At 41.8% G+C, this 5,293-nt stretch overlaps 1 pseudogene; it reads left to right on the top strand.

Annotated features, from left to right (window-relative positions):
- The first annotated feature begins 1,048 nt into the window (after positions 1–1,048).
- LOC122100213 lies at positions 1,049–4,654 on the top strand (annotated as a pseudogene).
- Positions 4,655–5,293: the final 639 nt, after the last annotated feature.

Genomic DNA, 5,293 nt, shown 5'->3' with positions numbered 1-5,293 from the left:
GCCACATTCCTAGCCCATTTTCTGTATTTTTTTAAAAGTCACAATCATTGTAGAAGGCATGAAGCAGTATCTTCCTGTGATTTTGATGGCATTTTCCTAGCAACATTGGGGTTGCTTAGTGGTGATTTATCTCTCTGCTTTGAAGAAATGTTTGTTCAAGTTCCACAACTATTTTAAAGTGAATTTCCTTTTGTGTTACTTGATTAAGGAGTTCTTCATATATTCTCTGAGGTTAAAATCTATAATATATAGTTATTTTCTCACATTATTTAGGTTTTCTTTTAGCTTTCTTGGTAATGAAACTTGGTCTGTTTAAGAATAGTATCTAATTTTTTTCTTTGGATAAAAAGGGATACAAAAGTTCTTAAAATAATAATAACAGCCATAATTAAAAATGCCATGGTTTTTTCTCTCAGAGGATCATTGTTCTTAGTGTATAATAGATTAATTAACCTCTTTTCTCGTGTGTGTAAATGAAAGCTGCTTTTAGTTAGGATCTCTAGAGTTCTTCAGACTTTAAAAAATGATAAAATTTGAGAAAACTAAGTATTTATTTCACTTATAGAACAACTTTCTCTCCTCAACCTGAGTAATTATTTATACTATACTATTGGAGTTAGCTAATATTAATTAGAGGAAGGACTTTTGTATCAAAGGAAGGGATTGCATAAGTTGTGGGAATACAAGATGTATTGAGGAATACTTACAGGCTTCTGATATATTTTAGAAAAAAAATTAAATTTAAGAGTATCTTCATCAGGCTGGGAAGTTGGCTCAGGGGTAGAGTGCTTGCCTGGCATGCCTGAGGCCCTGTGTTCAATTCCTCAGCATCACATAAGCAAAAAGAAAAAAGCCGGAATTGGCTCTGTGGCTCAAGTGGTAGAATGCTAGCCTTGAGCTGAAGAGCTGAGGTACAGTGCCCAGGCCGAGTTCAGGCCCCACAACCAGACCCCCCCCCAAAAAAAGGAGTATCTTCATCATAGGATCTACAGAAGTTAAATGAGTCGTGAACAAAGTTGAAATTTGTCCAAACGCACAGAGTACAGAGATGAGACCAAAGTGGGTAAGTACTATCTGGATCTCCTCCCTGTGAAATATCCTCCACATATTAATGGGATAAATGGAACTTTTCCCAAGCACACACAATTCATACACTCAGGATAGAAGCGATTCCATTCAAGTATAGGCTTTGGAGGAATTTAACATTCAAAAATAATTTCAAGAGATTCTTGATTATAGTTGACAAAAAGGATTATATTGACCTTTCAGTCGCAAAGCTTTATCCCTATTAGAAAATCTTCAAAAAATGATTTTGTGACTTTGGAGAAAATAATTAACTATAAAGCTTCATAAATTATATTAGGAAAATAATTTCATAAAATGAAGAGTTGATGCGGAGTTATGAAAGACTTCATACTATTATTCAAAGTCTCTTGGAATCAAAATCTCTTCTCTGTAAGTTTTGAGAAAGTAGAAATGTATCTAGTATTAGAATCATGGATACCTAAAACATTGAGTCATCCCAAAATTCATTGTATCCCTGAAAAGTACATAGAGTTCTAGTATCTTAATGGCACTCTCATGTGGAACCCAACTATTTGTCTTGGCATTTAAAACTGGGCAAGTGTTTTCCAGGGAATGAACCTTTAAAATATTCTTTTCTAAATAAAACAAAGGAAAAAATCCTTCTTAAATAATTCTTTAAAAGGATTCATCAGCTGCAGAGATCTAACCTTATGGGTATCCGGGATGTGCAGGTACAGCAATGCCCTTGTGGAAAGGCTCTGGGAAAGTGGGGCCACACTGAACTCCTGGCTAGAATATGCTGCCAACTACAGGCAGAGCCCTGTACAGTCAGGTGACCTATTGAAGTCCTCATTTATTTATTTGTCATTGAAGGCAACTTTGAGATAGTGGTGCAGGCCCTGAAATCAGCAGGTATGGCTGCTCTGCAGATGCACTGCCCCTCATTCAGGGAAGACAACTTGAGCCCTGGGTAGCTCCTGCAGGTGTTAAGCCTAGCCAGGACAGGTTAGCTGTGCAAGCTGGAAGTGGCCCACAATGTGCGGCTACATGCTGGCATGTGCAGCAGTTGTTAGCCCAGGTGGGATTCCCTCATCTGACTTCACTCATCCTCCCCATCAAGGCCTTTGACACACCCTTCACTTCTGTCCCAACTTCTAAGCATGAAGACTGCCTCCTTGGCTCCATCTCCTGAGAGCTCAGTCACATGACTTACCTGATAGAGCTGAGTGTGGCCCTCTCCATGCTGACAGGGAAGATCCAGATTCTCAGAGTCTCAGAGACTGAAAGGAAGAGGGATGGGTCAAGCACTCTGGTCCTTGGCTTCACAGGCTGTAGGGGCACTGAGTGATAGGTAGAAGAACAGCTTATTCACAAAGCTCCAAGCTCAATGCTCTCTGGAGCTGCACATAAGAGAGCACAAAAGAGAAATAAAGAAGTTAGGGGACCAGGAGTGATCCAGAATAGTGAGGGACCTCAGGGGAATGCTTCTAGTTAGAAAGAGACAATGTGTAAGGTAGACATCAAAACCAGGCTTGCAATCCCAACACTCAGAAGCCTGAGGAAGAAGGAAAGTGAGTTCAAGTCCAGCCTGGATAACATAGGGAGACTGCCTCAAAAAACAAGGTCTGGGGGTTGAAGGTGTAGCTCAAATATTAGAGTACCAGCCAGTGAGCAAAAGCATCAGATACTGAGTTTGAATGGTGTTTGGTCTTCAAAATAAGTAAAGAAAGAGAGAAAGAGACAGACAAAGAGAGAGAGAGAGACAGAGAGACAGAGGAAGAAAGAAAGAAAGAAAGAAAGAAAGAAAGAAAGAAAGAAAGAAAGAAAGAAAGAAAGAAAGAAAGAAAGAAAGAAAGAAAGAAAGAAAGAAAGAAAGATAAGGGCTAAAATGTGCCTTGATGCTACGTGTTTGACTAGCACATGAAAAACCCTGGCTGTAATTCCTAGCATAGATAGGAGGAAGAGTGGGGGAAAGCAAGAAGAGCAGGACAGAGAGGGAAAGCGGGAGGGGGAAGGGAGAGGGAGAGGTCTTTGTGAAAAGAACATGCTAACTAATGGGTCTAGAATGTTGCTTTATAAGGCATAGCTAACTATAGTGACTCCTGTAGTTGTCTATTGTGGTGCAAAAAAAGTTCCCAACACTGTGTGACTGGCATTATCTCAGGTCAGGTATAGAAATCTGGCTCAGCTGGGTGACATGAGGTTGTTGTCAGCTGACTGTGGGACTGCAGTATCACCCTGGCCTTCCTGAGCAGATATTAACCCAAGATCATTCATGGGAATTGGGGGAATGCCTGGCCTCCAACACAAGCAGGATTCTCATAAGGCCTTAGCTAATAGTTTCACCCATTTGCAGCTATGATATCAAGAGGGGCATGCACAAACAGACAGTGAGGGACTCAGTCAGAGACAGGGTCCAGCTGCCCCTTTGCTGGTGCTTGCTGCCAACACTATCTAAATCAGAATTATTGGATTGTGGATATGGTGCCTCAGTTGGGGATGTCTGGCTTTCCCTTCCTGGCTCTACAGTAATGGATTCTTCTATTGTTAGAATAATGGCTCTTTTTTCTTACTAATGCCTCATTTCCCCTGTAGCAAGCTCTCAGAGTGGATGTTTTCTCCAAGATCATGTACATAACTCCTTTCATATGAAAATGGTTGTTGATAAAATCTGCCATTTAGGTGAGATGAAGACAAAGGTTTCATTGGTTCAGGTTAATTCTGAACCACACAGCAAGCCCAGCAGCTGTAGACTGTGTGAAAGCAAGGGAGCCAGGCTGCATCCCAGTGAACCATATTTATGGACACAGACATTTGCATTTCATGTAGCACCATGTGTAAAAACTATTTTCACAGACTCCATGCAGTCAGGTAAGAACAAGACTTGCCCTGCAAGTCTTTGTTCTCTGTGACAGACAAGCAGATGGATTGCTCACATCCATTGTTGCTCACATGGAACTCCTCTGATTTGTGCTGATTACTCCAGGTTCTACAGCCCCTTCAGAACATGATTGAGAATGCTGGACCTGGCCAATTGTGCTCTGAACCATGTGGACATGAACTTCTTGGCAGACTGTATCCATGCTGTCCAGCTGGATGTGTTGCACCTCAGTAGACACAATCTGCTTCATTTATATCCCTCTACTTTCCTCAAGTTGCGGTAACAGGTTGTTCAGATAGTGAGGGTGTGGACCCCAGTGGAGTGTGCTATTACCCATAGCTATGTGGTCATGATGATCCTGGGCCTGTGTTCCTGCCACTATCTCTAGGAGCTCAAGTTCCTTGCTAACTTGCTGTCAGCCTGCACCCTCAACTGCCTCTTCTCTGCACTGTGTAAACTCCCTGAACTTCATTACATGGAGTTCCTGGTGCCTAAGGAATGTTACCTGGAGAGTACCAGGATGAGCTGGCATGTGCACATATGATCAGTAGAAATATGCTTGATTGCAGAAGAGCTGCATGCCGTGCTACTATGGGCCAAGCAGGAAGACATCCCCACCTCCCACCACTCTTCAGGAGTTTTCACCCAATAGTTAATGAGACCAGCAATGAGCTTTGTGCTTTCTTTCTTCAAGCTTTCAAAACTGCTTTAGAAAACTTTCCCAGAACACTAAAACAAGTAGAGTAGGCCCTTGAATTGTGCTAAGGAAATGTCTTGCATTTCAACCAGCCCTGTTGCCCAGAGATCAATCCCTATATCAGATCCTAAGCCTGAGATGTAAGCAACTGTAGTTTCAATGAAAAACCTTTGTTAGAGAAAGCTGTAGATACACATGACAGACAATGTAGGAAGAAAACATGCCTTCTAAATGTGACATCGGAGGCCCTGGGGTTCAAGTCTTTTTCCTTTTTTGTGCCAGTCCTGGGGCTTGAACTCAGGGCCTTTGCACTGCCCTTGAACTTATTTTACTCAAGGGTAGTACTGTACCACTTGAGCCACAGCACCACTTCTGGTGTTTTCTGCTTATGTGTTGCTGAGGAATCGAACCCATGAATTCATGCATGCTAGGGAAGCATTCTATCACTGAGACATATTCCCAGCCTCCTGGGATTCAATTATAGGACTAGGTGAAGCTGTTTTAGCAGAGGTCCAGGCATTGTGGTAGAGTGTTCAATTGGACCTAGGGCAGCATGTATTGGAAGCAGTAACAGGGAAAAATCAGATCACTTGTCACAGAATACAAATAAAAGGTAATGGGTACATTTCTTATCAAGCATTGTTGCCTCCCACTTTGTTTCCTCTTACCATCCCTAATAAGAAATGTAC

The sequence above is a fragment of the Dipodomys spectabilis genome, unplaced genomic scaffold (assembly GCF_019054845.1).
Source record: "Dipodomys spectabilis isolate Male_0828 unplaced genomic scaffold, ASM1905484v1 ptg000570l, whole genome shotgun sequence".
In the NCBI taxonomy this organism is placed as follows: Eukaryota; Metazoa; Chordata; class Mammalia; order Rodentia; family Heteromyidae; genus Dipodomys; species Dipodomys spectabilis.
This window is presented reverse-complemented; position numbering and strand designations above follow the sequence as displayed.